General features: G+C 54.6%; 1 long non-coding RNA gene across 1 annotated transcript; it reads right to left on the reverse strand.

Annotated features, from left to right (window-relative positions):
• Window positions 1–11334: 11334 nt before the first annotated feature.
• On the reverse strand, window positions 11335–13623 carry LOC123480630 (uncharacterized). Its single transcript, XR_006656715.2, has 3 exons — window positions 13570–13623; window positions 12322–12426; window positions 11335–11389 (listed from the first exon to the last, which is right to left on the reverse strand). It is a non-coding gene; the product is annotated as an uncharacterized lncRNA (long non-coding RNA).
• Window positions 13624–17311: the final 3688 nt, after the last annotated feature.

Raw genomic sequence — 17311 nt, forward strand, 5'->3', positions numbered from 1 at the left:
TCACTGTTGGAAACACTGGAAGTGCTTTCGGAAGAGAACGCGCTGCTGTCTGAAGACTGGGTGACCAAAGAGACTCTTGCATCTAGATCCTCAGGGGAAACAGTCAGAGTTGGAACCGCTGAACTGGCTTCTACGCTCTCTAGTTCATGTGGGAAATCAGTCAGAGTTGGAAGAGTCGGGTTGGTCTCTGCCCCAGAACTGGTGTCAAGTGAGCTCACTGCTCCTGAAACATCAGCGGAACCAGTCACAGTTGGCACGGCTGAAGCAGTCTGTGCTGCAGGGTGGCTCACCCATGGGGCTGTGGTGGCCTGTTCATGAGGAGAAAGAGTCAGAGGTGGGACAACCACACCGGCATCTGTCCCAGAGCTAGGAACCTCTGAGGTCACCAGACCTGGGACCTCAGGGGATGAGAGAGGAACATCTGGACCAGCTGAACTGGCTTCTGTTCCAAGACTGGGGGCCGTTGGGGCGGTGCTGTCCGAGTCACTACGGGAAACACTGGTAGCTGCCCCGGGGACAGTGGAGCTGGACTCTGCGGGACGGGTGACTGAGGAGATGCTTGGATCTGAGTCATCAGTGGAAACAGTCCCAGTGGAGAAAGTTGTACTGGCTTCTGTTGCAGAACTGGTGACCAGGGAGGTGGCCATGGTGAGTACCTCAGGCGGGACAGTGACTGTTGGAAGGGCTGAGCTGGCTCCTGCCCCAGGACCGGTGGCTGTTGAAGACATGGTGTCTGGATCACTGTGGGAAACTTTGGAAGTTGTTTGGGAAACATTAAGGCCGGTCTCTGAAGGACGGGTGACCACAGACACTGTGGGATCTGGCTCACGGTGGGACGCAGTCAGCGTTGCAACAGCCGACCTTGCTTCCGTTTCAAACTGGGTGGCCCACGAGGCCGTGGTGTCCGGATGAACTTGGGAATGAGTCGAAGTTGCAGCGGTTGCGCTGGTCCCCGTCCCAGAACTAGTGGCCTGCGCGGTCACCACCCCTGGTCCAACAGGTTGGACAGTCTTACCTGGAAGAGTTGAACTGGCTTCTGCCCCAGGACTGGTGGCCACCGAGGGTGCGCTGTCTGACTGCCTGTGGGAGACGCTGGAAGGGCTTTCGGGAAACAACGTGCTGGGCTCTGCAGGATGGGTGACCGAAGGGACTGTTGTATCTGATTCACGCAGGGACTCCGTCTGGGTTGAGAGAGTTGTTTTGACTTCTGGTCCAGGACTAGTGACTAGGGAGGTGGCCACCGCGAGTACATCAAGCGGGACAGTCCCTGCTGGGAGGGCTGAACTGGCCCTTGCCCCAGGAGTGGTGGCTGTTGAGGATATGCTGTCTGTTTCACTGTGGGAAGAACTGGGCGTCTTTCTGGAAACCGAGGGGCTGGTCTTTGGTGAATGGACCCATGAGGCTGTTGTGTCCGGCTCCTGCGGAGAAACAGGCATACCCGGAACAATGGAACTGGCTTCTGCTGCAGGATGGGTGCCCCATGAGGCTGCTGTCTCTGGTTCAGGCGGGGAAAGAGTCAGAGTTGCAAAAGCTGTACCAGTCTCTGGCCTAGAACCGCTTACCTGTGTGATCTCCACCCCTGATACACCAGGGGAAAGCGCCAAGGTTGAAACGGTTGAACCGGTCTGTGCCCCGGGACGGGTCACGGAGGACACTGTGGGATCTGGCTCACGAGGGGACTCAGTCAGAGTTGGAACAGCTGACCTGGCTTCCGTTTCCAGATGGGTGGCCCAGGAGGCTGTGGCCTCCAGATGAACTTGGTCTCTGGTCAAAGTTGAAGCACTTGTGGTGGTGTCTGGCCCAGGACTAGTGGCCCGTGACGGCACCACCCCTGGGACAACCGTTTCCACAGTCCTGCCTGGAGGAGTGGAAATAGCTTCTGCACCAGGACCAGTGGCCATCGAGGGTGCGCTGTCTGACTCACTGTTGGAAACACTGGAAGTGCTTTCGGAAGAGAACGCGCTGCTGTCTGAAGACTGGGTGACCAAAGAGACTCTTGCATCTAGATCCTCAGGGGAAACAGTCAGAGTTGGAACCGCTGAACTGGCTTCTACGCTCTCTAGTTCATGTGGGAAATCAGTCAGAGTTGGAAGAGTCGGGTTGGTCTCTGCCCCAGAACTGGTGTCAAGTGAGCTCACTGCTCCTGAAACATCAGCGGAACCAGTCACAGTTGGCACGGCTGAAGCAGTCTGTGCTGCAGGGTGGCTCACCCATGGGGCTGTGGTGGCCTGTTCATGAGGAGAAAGAGTCAGAGGTGGGACAACCACACCGGCATCTGTCCCAGAGCTAGGAACCTCTGAGGTCACCAGACCTGGGACCTCAGGGGATGAGAGAGGAACATCTGGACCAGCTGAACTGGCTTCTGTTCCATGACTGGGGGCCGTTGGGGCGGTGCTGTCCGAGTCACTACGGGAAACACTGGTAGCTGCCCCGGGGACAGTGGAGCTGGACTCTGCGGGACGGGTGACTGAGGAGATGCTTGGATCTGAGTCATCAGTGGAAACAGTCCCAGTGGAGAAAGTTGTACTGGCTTCTGTTGCAGAACTGGTGACCAGGGAGGTGGCCATGGTGAGTACCTCAGGCGGGACAGTGACTGTTGGAAGGGCTGAGCTGGCTCCTGCCCCAGGACCGGTGGCTGTTGAAGACATGGTGTCTGGATCACTGTGGGAAACTTTGGAAGTTGTTTGGGAAACATTAAGGCCGGTCTCTGAAGGACGGGTGACCACAGACACTGTGGGATCTGGCTCACGGTGGGACGCAGTCAGCGTTGAAACAGCCGACCTTGCTTCCGTTTCAAACTGGGTGGCCCACGAGGCCGTGGTGTCCGGATGAACTTGGGAATGAGTCGAAGTTGCAGCGGTTGCGCTGGTCCCCGTCCCAGAACTAGTGGCCTGCGCGGTCACCACCCCTGGTCCAACAGGTTGGACAGTCTTACCTGGAAGAGTTGAACTGGCCTCTGCCCCAGGACTGGTGGCCACCGAGGGTGCGCTGTCTGACTGCCTGTGGGAGACGCTGGAAGGGCTTTCGGGAAACAACGTGCTGGGCTCTGCAGGATGGGTGACCGAAGGGACTGTTGTATCTGATTCACGCAGGGACTCCGTCTGGGTTGAGAGAGTTGTTTTGGCTTCTGGTCCAGGACTAGTGACTAGGGAGGTGGCCACCGCGAGTACATCAAGCGGGACAGTCCCTGCTGGGAGGGCTGAACTGGCCCCTGCCCCAGGAGTGGTGGCTGTTGAGGATATGCTGTCTGTTTCACTGTGGGAAGAACTGGGCGTCTTTCTGGAAACCGAGGGGCTGGTCTTTGGTGAATGGACCCATGAGGCTGTTGTGTCCGGCTCCTGCGGAGAAACAGGCATACCCGGAACAATGGAACTGGCTTCTGCTGCAGGATGGGTGCCCCATGAGGCTGCTGTCTCTGGTTCAGGCGGGGAAAGAGTCAGAGTTGCAAAAGCTGTACCAGTCTCTGGCCTAGAACCGCTTACCTGTGTGATCTCCACCCCTGATACACCAGGGGAAAGCGCCAAGGTTGAAACGGTTGAACCGGTCTGTGCCCCGGGACGGGTCACGGAGGACACTGTGGGATCTGGCTCACGAGGGGACTCAGTCAGAGTTGGAACAGCTGACCTGGCTTCCGTTTCCAGATGGGTGGCCCAGGAGGCTGTGGCCTCCAGATGAACTTGGTCTCTGGTCAAAGTTGAAGCACTTGTGGTGGTGTCTGGCCCAGGACTAGTGGCCCGTGACGGCACCACCCCTGGGACAACCGTTTCCACAGTCCTGCCTGGAGGAGTGGAAATAGCTTCTGCACCAGGACCAGTGGCCATCGAGGGTGCGCTGTCTGATTCACTGTTGGAAACACTGGAAGTGCTTTCAGAAGAGAACGCGCTGCTGTCTGAAGACTGGGTGACCAAAGAGACTCTTGCATCTAGATCCTCAGGGGAAACAGTCAGAGTTGGAACCGCTGAACTGGCTTCTACGCTCTCTAGTTCATGTGGGAAATCAGTCAGAGTTGGAAGAGTCGGGTTGGTCTCTGCCCCAGAACTGGTGTCAAGTGAGCTCACTGCTCCTGAAACATCAGCGGAACCAGTCACAGTTGGCACGGCTGAAGCAGTCTGTGCTGCAGGGTGGCTCACCCATGGGGCTGTGGTGGCCTGTTCATGAGGAGAAAGAGTCAGAGGTGGGACAACCACACCGGCATCTGTCCCAGAGCTAGGAACCTCTGAGGTCACCAGACCTGGGACCTCAGGGGATGAGAGAGGAACATCTGGACCAGCTGAACTGGCTTCTGTTCCAAGACTGGGGGCCATTGGGGCGGTGCTGTCCGAGTCACTACGGGAAACACTGGTAGCTGCCCCGGGGACAGTGGAGCTGGACTCTGCGGGACGGGTGACTGAGGAGATGCTTGGATCTGGGTCATCAGTGGAAACAGTCCCAGTGGAGAAAGTTGTACTGGCTTCTGTTGCAGAACTGGTGACCAGGGAGGTGGCCACGGTGAGTACCTCAGGCGGGACAGTGACTGTTGGAAGGGCTGAGCTGGCTCCTGCCCCAGGACCGGTGGCTGTCGAAGACATGGTGTCTGGATCACTGTGGGAAACTTTGGAAGTTGTTTGGGAAACATTAAGGCCGGTCTCTGAAGGACGGGTGACCACAGACACTGTGGGATCTGGCTCACGGTGGGGCGCAGTCAGCGTTGGAACAGCCGACCTTGCTTCCCTTTCAAACTGGGTGGCCCATGAGGCCGTGGTGTCCGGATGAACTTGGGAACGAGTCGAAGTTGCAGCGGTTGCGCTGGTCCCTACTCCAGTTCTAGTGTCCTGTGCTGTCACCCATGTTGTTGTATGTGGAGCAACAGTGGCAGGTACAGTGAATGAAGTTCCATGTGTGGTGACCCATGAGGGTATTGTGTCTGTTTCATCTGTAGAGCCAATCAGAGTTGGAGGAAACATACTTGTTTTTTTTCCACCACTGGTAACCAGTGAGTTCTCCACTCCCAGTGCACTAGGGGTGAGAGTCCATGTTGAAACAGCCAAACTGACCTCTTCTTCAGTACTGGTAGCCATTGTCAGTGTGGTGTCTGATTTGCTCTTTGAATCATTCAGGGATGTCCTTGAGGTGGTCTCCACAGGACGGGTGGGCCATGAGGTTGTGACCTGTGGCTCCCCAAAGGAACCACCAGGGGGTGGAACAAGTGTGCTGCTCTCTGCCGCAGAACCAACCACCAGCTGCGCTGGTCTTCTGCTGGACATGGATCGGGTTGTCCCGGACCCTGCTGTGCTGCTGGTCTCTGCTGCAGCTCTGGTGGGTGTGGAGCCTGTCCTCTCAAGAAGGTCGGGGGAAGCGTCTGCCGTTGTGATTGTCACTCTTGGTGTGCCTGTGTTGGCCATCTTCCCTGACGATGTGAGGACCGTCAGCGTTTCAAACGTGGGAGCAGACACTCTGGTGGCTGAAGTTGCTCTGGTGGTGGTCTGTGCCCTCTCTGTCCCTCCTGCTGGTAGTCCTGTGAGTTGTGGGATGGACACATAATTTGGACAGAATCATTACCACTCACTGTACAGGTGAGAGCTTTTGTTTTTTCCTCCACATGAGGAAAGGGAGAGAAACGTGTCCGCCCAAAACGTACCTGCAATGCTTCAGGAGTAGGGAAAGGAATTGTGGTAAGTGTTCCCCCACCTTCCTGGTATGGTCTTGGGCTGTAACTCTCAAGCTGACCACTTCCTGCTCTGAAATGTTTTCTGTACTCTCCATCCTCTGAGTCTTTGTTCAAGTAGTTTTCTCTGCTAGATAAGACCATCTGTCATCAGATTCCTTACTTTCTGTTCTACTTCAAAGTCCTGGTCACGTCAGCCTTTACAAATCCATGTCAAAACTCCTTTCTCCCTTCTCGTTGTCTCCTCATCACACTGTCTGAACCTGCACTGCACCGCGCCTGACAGTCTCCTTGGTGATAGTTGCTAACGCTTGCCTGCTTGGCATATAGTACTGTCAACGCTCAAAAAATATTTGTTAATCTTTTGTGAATTAGTTAATGATGAACACATGGATGGATGGAGATATATATATATATATATATATATTTATAGCATTACACACATAAGCAGGTCTCCTCTTACTTGAGAGAGATCACGTATCATTCTGCTTCTGAGCTTGGATTCTGGAATCAGATAGTCCCACAGCAAGATTCTGGCTCCTCCACTAAATAGATACATTACCAAATCTTGCTAGATCTTCAGTTTCTCATCTGCAAAGTAAGGCTAAGTATAGTGGCCATCTCGGAGTGTTAATAAAAAAAGCACCAAGCACAGGGCCTTCTGACCCACAATAGGATTATTACTACTACCACTGCCATTACCTACTATTACCACCATTACCAACGCCTCCGCTACTACCAATCATTACTGCTATTACTACTACGGCTGTTAATATTGTTACTACTACCTCTGCTACTACCTACCATTCCTGCGGTCACTGCTAGTATTACCACCTATTCCTATTGTTATGACTACTATTGTTAGGACTACGAAAGTTATTCCTACTGTTACTATTACAACTACTATTGCTACTGTTCCTACTACTTCTACTTTTTGTACTTCTACTACAAAATAAATGTTTACTGGATTAAATTTGCCAGGGACTACAGCAGCTGTCCAAGGTGACTAGAAGTCAACCTCTGAGGAAGAGTAAAGTGCCATCAGCTGAGACAACAACGACTGACCAGGGCTTCCGAAAATGGTTCCCAGGAAGGAGGAGGAACTACCTGGAGGCCCCTCAGTAGTGACCACAAAGCCTATGGGATCCTGGTGCAGGGAGAAATGCAAAATCAAGGGGATTTTGACTCTGCTGGTGAAGCCACGTTGCTGTGCTGCTGAGAATACCCTGAACAGTGGATTTCTGACAGTAGACATTCTCAAGAGATTTGCGTGTGTTTGATGATGGTGGTAGTGGAGATGATGATGATGAGCAATTGTAAAGCACTGCACATCCTTCCTCTCTTTGCTCATAACCAGAACATTGGGTGGACGCCCTATTATTCTTTTACAGAAGAGAAAAACAGGACCTCAGAGATCATAATTTGCCAAGATCACACAACTACTGACTGATAGTGTGGAAATCTGAACTGGTAGTTTTGTCTGCATCATAAACCTATGTTCTAACCATTGTTTATATGAATTTCATAGTTAAATTTCAGGATCCTGTGGAGTCCACAACAGGAAGGCAGGATTTGAGGAGAAACATCCATAAAGACAGGACATGAGAAGAAATGTCAGTGGGGGGAGGGGACTCTCACCAAGAACTCGCTGACTCAGTAGAGCTCAGCCTGGGGGATGTGGATTGTCAGAGCTGTGTGTGGAGGGTGCTACAGGCACCAGCGAGTAAGGCCAGGGATACTGTTAAACAGCCTACAGTATACGAACCACCTCCCGCAACAAGTAATTATCTAGGTTCTTACTTGTCAACTGTGTTGAGTGTGGAGAAACTTGAGAAGCACTTGTCACTGTTCCCAAGTCCGTGTTCTGAGTCTTTCTGGTAGCCGTAATGGGTGATAAAGATGTCCAGACTGACTGGGTCCAAGTTTCCAGACTACCGACCATAACCACGGGTCCATCAGCAGTGCTTATCTTTGCCTCACGGGTAGCATCTACTGCACGTGGAGGGGTTGGTGAGGAAGTAATCCCATGGGGGGCTGGGCCAGTCGAAGAGCCAGTGGTAGCGAAGGTTGAAAAGGGGAATGGTGTTGAAGCCGATGAAGGCAGGATCCTTGCAATGGTGGACATAGAAGTATCCCCAAGGACTGATTCTGTTCTACAAAACGGACTGGATGGGCAGGCAATGGAGCTGACACCTGGAACTCCTGATGTCACAAAGTTAGTTGTGGATTCTGACAAAGAGGGTGTCAGTGTGTCACCCGGCAAGGTCTCTGCTGAGGACAGAAAGTCTGCGGCACCAGGTCGGGGACTCTTCACAAGATGAGCAGACTGAGGAGGCGAGGGCATAGGAGTAGATGGAGCTGAGCTGAAGTCCACAGCTTTGCTTGTCACCTTCAGGCCAGAAGTTGGGTGCAACAGTGGCACTGTTTCAAATGATGTTGGCATAAGGGGCACAGACACTGCTGATGTGGCAAGAGTGGTCTCCTCCAAAGATGGGGCAGTATCCATTGGATATGTGATGCTGGGTGACTCAGAGTAGATTGGGACAGAGGAATGGAGTTCACGTCCAGAACTGCTGGTTCCCACACTTGTAATGCCTGTGTTTTGGGAAAGGCGAGTTGCCCCTGCATCCGTGGAGGTTTCAGAAACGGCCAGTATCTCAATTGAGGGGCTGTGCAAATTGGGAGAAAACCTGGCTCCAGATTCAGAGCTTCTAGATACCATGTCTGTGGTCCTCACCAGGACAGTACTGGAAAAAGAGGTCCCTGGACTGAGAGAGGTTGGGCTAAACCCTGGTAATATGGAGGAAAGAGGTGGATGTGAGTTCATGGCAGGCAGTGACATAAGGAATGGAGGGGAACTGATTTCATCCATAAAGGAGGTGCTTGTTCCTGACAAGTCATCTGGAACGCTGTTCATAATAGTGGTCAAACCTGAGTATGATACACTTGGAGTCACAGCTGAGTCAGTCCCTGCCCAAGAGGACATTTTTGATGAACTCAAGGAAGATGTGTCCGGTGGCACAGGCCCAGGGTGATGTGTTAGCCTGGTAAGGAACATTCCTGAAGGTCCTGTCATGATGGGGGAGGTAGAGAGCCTGGGCATTTCTGTGGCCACGTCTGGTGTCGTGGTGGAGTGAAAAGGGCCAGAAGAGGGTGTCGTAGCAGAGGAGATGCCTTCTGTCCTGGGGACTTCAGTACCACCCTCAGTGGGCACGCTGGGAAAGACGGCAATTGTCTCCATGCCTGAGCTCATCGGCTGGGAGGTGCTGGTCCCCCTCAGGCTGGGGGCCACGGAGGATGCTGGCTCTGTCTTGAACCACGGAGTTTCAGAAGAGCCAGGCATTGATGTGGGGACAGTGGTTTCCCTTAGGATGGAAGAGGTAACCATTGCAGAAGTGACTTTGGATGGCCCTGAGTCAGCTGGCACAGGGGAATGTGTTTCATGTCCAGAACTGGTGGACCCCACACTGGTCACAGCCGTGTTTTTGGAAAGGTGAACTGCCTCTGACTCAGTGAGAGCTTGAGGAGTGGCCAGGGTCTCAACGGTGGTGTCACTCAAATTTTCAGGGGAACGTGCTCTAGCACCCAAGCTTGTGCCCACCACGTCTGTGGTCTTCACCCGGCCAGAGGTCCAAAGAGTGGTGAGTGGAGAAGGAGAGGTGGGGCCAGTTTCTGCTGCTGTAGGAGACACAGGCAGAGGTGAGGTTGGGGCAAGAATAGATTCAAGGACAGAAGAGCTGCTTGGTTCCACAAAGGAAGGGCCTGTCCTTGACACATCCTCAGGACCTCTGCTCATGAGATCTGTCACCTCTGAGTGTGTAGAATTTTGAGTTTCGGCCAACAGCGTCCGTGCCCCAGAGATCGTTGTTGATGTGTCCAACGGCATTGAGTCCTGTGCTGTAGCTCCAGGGTGACCTGTTCGTGTTGTGAGTGGCATTTCTGCAGGTTGTGTCATAATGGGGGAGGGAGAATTTCTGGGACTTCTTGTGGGATTTTCTGGTGCGTTCGTTGAATGAGCTCGGTCAGAAAGGAAAGTCCCTGCAGGAGACAGTTGGGCTAAGGTGGGTAAGTTTTCACTGGATCCTAAAGTGAATTCTGGGGATCCTGTGGTTTCTACATCAGTTGAATCTCTTGTAGATGCTGATGAGGCAGGTGCAGTAGGGAAGTCCCTGGTGGACACATCAGGCCTAAATGAGGGAGGTGCATTATTTATATTGGTCTGTGTGCCTGGTTTGTCAGGAAAAGTAATGGAAATAGGGAATGCAGTTATTTCAGGCCTTTTGGGGGTCACGTTCGCACCTGAAATCTCAGGTAATAAGAGGCTCACTCTGTGGTCATCAGAAAACGTTGCCGTGGGAGCAGACATCGTTGTGTCCTCTGGACTTAAAGTTTTCAGTCTTGTGCTGACCTCGGTGATTTCATCTGGATACGCGGAGAGTAGACGGGCCAATCTGGTTCCAGCTGGAGCTGACGAGTAATGGGTAGAGCCTGCCGCAGTGGCCGATGTTAAGGAAGAAAGTGTCCTCAATGTAGAACTCACCTCAGGCACACCAGTGACATGTAAGTGAGCAGCTGTGTCTGTGACAGTCCCTGAGGAGGTCCCCACTGCTTGGGTGCTGTCTGTGGTCCAGACCTTCCTCTCTGGGCTAGGCATTCTCATGGAAACTGACCTTGCTCTCCTGTGGCCGGAGGTGGTGACCTCCAGAGCGAGACTTCCACTCTTGCCTGTTAGTCCTACAGGAAATGATGTCACGGAAAGGGTCCTGGGTGGAGATGTAGTGTCACTGGTCTCCAATCCTGAAGTGGACTCAGAATTGGGCCCCCGTACAGGGGAGGCAGCAGCTGGAGAGGAGCCGGCTGTCTCTCGTGCCACACCCATGAGGCTGGCAGTGGCTGCGCTGTCTGGCCCATCAGACACCCAAGGTGTTGCAGGAGTCACGTGGGCTGTGGGGATGGTGACAGCTGTGTCTGTGTCCACAGAGGTGGCCCTCAGTGCCAGGTCCCTTCCAGACGTCTGCTCTGACCGTGGGACAGCAGATGAATAAGCCTCGCCCACCGGTCCCCGTGCCTGCTGCCCGGTTGTCACCGCCTTCTTACTGGGGGCGGTGGGAGGAGTGAGTGCGGTGCTGACCCATGTCACAGTTCCAAGTTCAGCTTTATCTGTCACCAAGCTTGTGGTTTCCTGGGGGACTCGAACGAAGTTCGTTGCAGAGTCTTGAAGGCCGGTGGAAGATGTGCCCAACGGAACGTCTGTGTCTGCTGTGGTCCCCCCAGTGGAACCAAGCCATGTGGACAAGTCCATTTCAGTTGGAATCAGAACTGGGCTGATGTGCTGAACATTCCCTGTGGGGCCTGAAGGAGTAGTCTCTGAGAGGAGGAAGGACACTCTTCCTCTGGATGGGCCGGCCCCTTCTGGCGTCCCATAGTGCATGCTGACCCAAGACTCAGCCGGATTTGGGGAGCGAGAGATCCTCTTTGTAGTCACTGCCATTTCCATAGAGGATTCTGCTGGCACCGCGGTTTCTGTGGGCAGGTGAGGGAGTCTGGTGGCGCCATCCCCTGTGGCTGTGGACTGAAGGGTGGCTGGTCCCGCTGAGGCCTCCGCAGGAGGAGGAGTCTCTCTTAGCATTTCCCCAAAAGGAGGTGGCACAGTGGCTCTGATCTCGTGGCTGCTGCTGGGCTTCTGTGAGCTTGGCTGTATGATGTTGTCAGGTGGCCCCGGGCTTCTGGTGGGCAGGCCTGTGACTGAAACAGCTCTTCAGTTACAAAGTGGGCAAGGAGATAAAAAAGGGGGTTCTTCTGGGTGTGCTTATCCTTCCTCCTTTCTTACAACTCAGTTGGATGCACCCTCTGCCTGTAGTCTGCTGCTTCAGATGGCAGGAATCACATCACCATGACTGTGTCTCATGGTGGGTGTACGAGCTTGGCCTGCGACTCGACTGGACTGCAGAGCTGATTTGGGCACCATGTGGACCGCTGTGCCACATCTCGTGTCTTAGGGGAGGGTGAGGGCTCTGCCCAGGAATGGGGGGGTGGGGAGGGCTATCCCGTCCTGTACTCAACGTATTTTAGTCTGATGTCTGCCTTTTCCCCCTAAAACTCTCACTCAAAACTCTGAGTCCAATTGAAAGGTAGCTCAATGGCTTGCTTTTAATAGGTTAGGGGACGGTGGAGATCCAGACAAGCTTATTTCCTGTGTACTTGCATATTCTTTCACCTCTCTCATCTGGGAAGAACAGAACCATTTCATTTATAAATAGAAAAACATGCCAAGTCACTGCTTTCAGGAGTCAGGACCACCGTGCTCATCAACCTAAGCACCTCCCGGGGACAGAGTTAACTTTCTGATGCATCGTGTCCTCCAAGATGGTGACTCCTTCCCATTTAGGATGATTCCAAAAACCAGCAATCATTCCTGACCCATTCTTATTATGTTAGTCCCAGGCCTCTTTCAGTAAGAACCATCTGCTACTAAAAATCTCCTGAACACAAATTGGTCTTTTATGTTCTTAGAAATACGCAGGTGCCCTACTGAAGAAATAGGACAGCGAGACCAACTTTTTAGGAGAAAGCCAGCTGGTACCAAGTTCTCAGACTGTTTCTAGCAAAAGGACAATTTACCAGAGAACCAACAACGAGGTTCCCAGGGAGACAAATGTCAGTGTCAGCCATCGTACCTGCAGAGTAAACTGCTGTCATAGGTGTTGAAGGGTCGCTTTGCAGCCACGAGGAGCTTCCATACATGGGGAGGTCGGCGGTGGACGCCACAGTCCCAGCAGAGCCTGCGGGAGAGACAGGCGGATTGGGTGGATACCGACACACGTAGAAGGAAGGCGCATGGGGAAGACCTGTATGTGTGCACTTTGGAAACAAAGACCTTCAACCAGGGACACCCAGGAAAGCTTAGGGCCCGGTGTTCACCCTGGCTCGATTCCCATCGGGGTGAGAACAGGTGACCCGGAGAAGAAGTTTCAACAGCTGAACGCGGGATGGCGGTGCTCTGCCAAGTGCAGCACGCTGCTTCCAGGTGTGCGCCCCAGAGATCTGAGAGCGGGGACCCCGATGGGTGTTTGGTCAGACGTTCACAGCAGCGTTACGGAAGACAAAAGCCAGAGAAAACTCAAATATCTACCTCTGTTTAAATAAACAAAATGGAGCATGTACCTAAAATGTGACATTTTTAGCCTTTAAAAAGAATGAAATTCTGACACATGTTACAGCGTGGATGAGCCTTGAAAACATTATGCAAAGCAAAATAATCCAGGCACAAAATGGTGAATATCGTGTGATTTCACTTATGGGAGGCACCCAGAAGACTCAAATTCACAGAGACAGAAAGAAGGGCGACTCCGGGCGCTGGGGGAGGAGAACACCAGGGGTTAGCGTCTCCTGGGGACAGAGTTCCCACCTGGGATGAGAGAACAAGCGTACGGAGGGTGGTGGTGACCGTGGCGCAACAAAGTGAGTGTGCCTGAAGCCACGGAGCTGTATGTTTACACATGGTTAGGATGGAACGTTCTGTGTCAGGTCGTGTTATCACAACAGATAAGGGTGTGTGTGTGTGTGCGTGTGCGCACGCATGCAGTGTGTGGTGTTCACCAGGAAAGGCTACAAGGCACAAAACGGATGGGCCATCCCGTGACTGTAACTCCACACAGCTGACTTCTACAGTGAACTAGAAACCACACCCGGGGAAATGCAGTGGCCACCCCGACCACGGGGAATACCCCCTACAGCCAGAATCCTGAAGCCAAGCAAGTAAGAAACCTTGTGGTTAAAGAGAAAGACTCCTCACCATCTTCAGTGACCAATCACAGAAAAATATCCCCATTTCCACGAAGGCAGAGGCAGCAGGTCCTGACTCACGAATGAGGGGAAGCTGTCACGATCAGGGACACAGGCACCCCCTACCCCAGAAGTCTCACCTCGGTTGGCCGGGGCCTCTGACCGTGGAAAGGCTGATGTCCAGGGAGGCTCTCTCTTGGACTCAGAAGAGGTTGATGCTCCTGACAGGGATTTGGCCAGGCCGGTCTTCACTCCTGGGTGGGTGTGCTCTGCCCCGGGGCTTCCTGAGGAGGAAAAACTCTCAGAAGTGTGGCTTGTCTGTGGCCGAATACTGGTAAATGCTTCTGAAGAGGTCCAAGTTGAGGTTGTGAGATCCAGGGAAGAGGCCTTGGGCCCTGCTCGGGTGGGCAGGTCAGAAGGAGTGGGACTGTGGCTCCTAGTGGAGGACGTGTGAATAGAGGAATTTATCTCCCCTTCAGCTGATGAGCTGGACCACGAGGTGGCTGAGCTTGTCCCTGTATCCTCCCTAATACCCATGGAGGATGGGGTCCCTGGGAGGGGTGGGAGCGATCTTGTGCCTACAAGTCCAGAGGCCAAAGAGGAAGCTAACACCTTCTCAGTGGGCATTTCCCCATCCTTAGGAAAGAATAAGGTATAGCCGATGGTTCCCCCCGTTGTGGGAGGAATGGTTGACGGAGTGGTTATCTCAGGGGACCCAGAGGAGGCAGAAGAAGAGGATGCTGGCCCAGCCCTCCTTCTGGTCACAGATGATTCAGACCAAGGGCCACTGTGCCTTCCAGGAGTGGCTGCCTCAGTGGAAGCCGGGGCCCCAGCAGTGCTTGGGGTCAAAGGCAGAGGTGAATCCCATTTGGCAGCCAAGCTTGTTCCCAGATCGACTGTGGTTTCTCCACGGTTAGGCGTCTGAGTGACCGCACTGCCGGTCTCCGCAGAGCTCACGGTGGCCGTGCGACTCTGAGCCTCTGCCGACCACTCTGGGGGTGAGCGTGTCCCTCCATGAGACGTGGACCTGACTGGCGCCGTGGCCTCTGATGGTGTGGCTGTTTCCCTGGGTGCCTGAGGGCTTAGAGGCCATGGGGTCAGCACTTCTGGAGATGTGGGCTCTGCAGACAGGAGAGTAGAGAGGGGGCGTGGAGACGGACTCTTCCTGGCCACTGTGCTGGGGGGGGTTGGGAGTCTGGACACGGGCACCTCGGTGCCGCCTCTAGTCCCTGTGGCCGTGACGCCTGCGGTTGCAGTGTCTGAGGACGAGAAAATCGATGAGATGGATGGACTTGGTTCAGGGCTCATGGAGAATTCTTGGGACGCTGTGGCTGGAAGAGGAATTAAGTCTCCAGTTGTACCCGAAAATCTGAGCTCTTCTAGGTTCTGGTCTGATGTGGTAGAATCTGTATATTGGAGAGCACTGGTATCCACTCCTGGCTTTGAAAGTTTATGAGGAGGCATGGACCCAGGTGAGAAAGTATCAAATGTTGTCTTGGATGAACTTGGACTTGAGACATCAGGGTCAGTTTGGACAACTTCCTCTGTTGAGCTGGTACTCAGCCATGTTGCCATGGGCAGGGATGCAGAGAGGGCCCCCAGCCAAGACCTGACAGTGTTGTGACCACCGGCAGTGAGGGCCAAGGGCTCACCTGGGCTGTCAGAGGTCGGCCCCAATGTGCTGCTCCCCCTGGAAGAGGGAGTGGCAGCTTCTACAGAGACTGGTCCTGCGGCTGACTGTGTCCCCAGTGCGGGAGATTTTTCTGCCACGTTTGTGTCATGGGCTCGAGTGGAGTGTTCCTCTGTGTCTGTGCTTGTCTGTGCTGTTGTGGCTGGGTTCACAGGATAAGGTGTCTCTGGGATTTTCGAACTCCCAGCATGAGTAGCTGGGCTGGGAGGCTCTGTTCTTGCATGGCTGTCTGTGGTTCCGAGCTCCTTCACTGTGTGGGGTAGTGACAGGTGAGCTGAACTGGTAACCTGGCGATCTCCCGCGCTGGGGGTGGAGGCCCAGGCACCACCGGTGCCCGTCTCTCCCCAAACTGACATCTCCGGTTGGGACCCAGAAGAGTAAGAAACTTCATCTGTCTCCATCTTCACTGCGGACACAGGAGTAGTGGTCTCCACTGAGGGGGAGGGGCCGGGGGTGCGAGGGCCAGCTGAGGCTGCGGGGAGGCTGGTGTGGCGGGGACGCTCTGAAGCGGTGCGGGCTCCGAGGCTGATGCTGGGCGTGACTGCCGACTCTGGGGAGGGGCTGAGGACAGCGCGTCTCCTCTCTGACCTCTCTGCCGACGCCGACGGGGCTGGAGACAGAGTACCCGGAGAGACGGTGGCGCTTCTCCCCCCGTCGGCGCTGGTTGGGATGTTAGCCAGTGAGGAGGAAGCCGTGGAAGGTGAGTTGGGCATGTCCCATTCACTCGTTTCACCTGTGTCCACGGTCGTGCCTGCGGCGACGCTCTGGGCTGAAACTGTGGCGGATGTGGTGGCTTCGGCAGTGGGAGCGGGAGGGGGCGAGGACAGAATGCTGAGCGGGCTGCTCCCAGCAGAGCGGGGCTCAGGAGGTGCGGAGAAAGCAGCCCTCCGCAAAGCTGGAGGCGGGCTAGCTCCACCCCCAGAAACGGTAGTCCCTCCGGGGGTCGCGCGATAGGGAGCTTCAGAAAACGTGCCAGTCGGTTGGCTCCCCGTTTCTGGAGGGGTGGAGCCAGCCGCACCCACGGACTGAGGTGGAGGCACGGAGAGGGGGACCCTCCTCCCACCCGCCAGGGTGAAATCTGTGGATGGCTCAGGCGGAGGAGTGGCTCCATCGGGCAGGTGGGTGGTCCCCAACCTCCTTTCACTGTCGTAGCCCCTCGAGGCCTTTACATTGGTGGAAACTGCAAAGGGAACGGTGGCTGGGCCACTCGTGGTTTCTGTCGTGAGCGTGGTCGTGGATGGTTCACCGCGAGAAGTTCTCCCCGTGGAGCGCATCGCTGGGGAGGTGAATCGCGTGACCCCCACAGAGGCAGAGAGAGGAGTGGCAGCGGCTGAAACAGTGGCTGGTGCTAAAGGCGGCCCTGTCTCGAATTTGGGACTAGGCTCTGGTGGAGTTGTGCTTCCAGGTGCAGTGGAATAATTCCATGTGCCTGGGGTAGTCTGTGACGTCGCTGCTGTGGATGATTTAGGGAGAGCTGTGCTGGCCGAGTTTGTCAGGGGGCGGGGTGAAGAAGACAGAGCTGAAAGGGAAGGCAGGGAGTCCACGGTGGGGAAGGCTCGGGTGTGGGCAGAGGTGATGGCCAAGATGGTCTTTCCTGCGGAAGGAGATGTCTCAGGAGGAGAAAGAGCTGGATTCGAGGTCCCCCTTGAAGTCCCTTCAGTAATAAATAGATGGGGGCTGGTGTCTACTGAGGTGGAGGGGACAGATGAAGAAAATGGCATTTTCCTTCCAGAAAAACCAGTGTGGCTGAGGGTCCTAGGACCACCTGACCGTTCAGAAGCCGAAGTCCTGGCTGCAGGGATGCTGGGCGTGCCCCTGGTCTCAGAGGAAGTGCTGAGGGTGTGGATGCTGCCTGCCATCCCTCCCCCTGATGGAGATGGACGGGCCGGAGGGGCAGTTGTACTTGTGACTCTTCCAGCACCTGTTGCTGCCGAGCTTAGTGCCATGGACAAAGGGACAGCTGAGCTGGGCTCAGTTCCTCCTGTGGTCTCAGGGGTGGCTGTGGTGAAGGAGGAGGTGACTCTCTGCACTGAGAGTGTGCTGGACCCTGACATTTTGTCACCAAGAGCAGAGGCAGACGACACCAGAGAAGCGCTGGTGCTGATCTTCCCGTCTTCTGTGGAGCTGGTCTCAGGGGCGAAGTCCTGTCTAGTGTCAGAGGCAGTCAGACCCCAGCTGGGTCCTGCACTGGT

Source organism: Desmodus rotundus, chromosome 9 (genome assembly GCF_022682495.2).
Source record: "Desmodus rotundus isolate HL8 chromosome 9, HLdesRot8A.1, whole genome shotgun sequence".
NCBI classification, from domain to species: domain Eukaryota; kingdom Metazoa; phylum Chordata; class Mammalia; order Chiroptera; family Phyllostomidae; genus Desmodus; species Desmodus rotundus.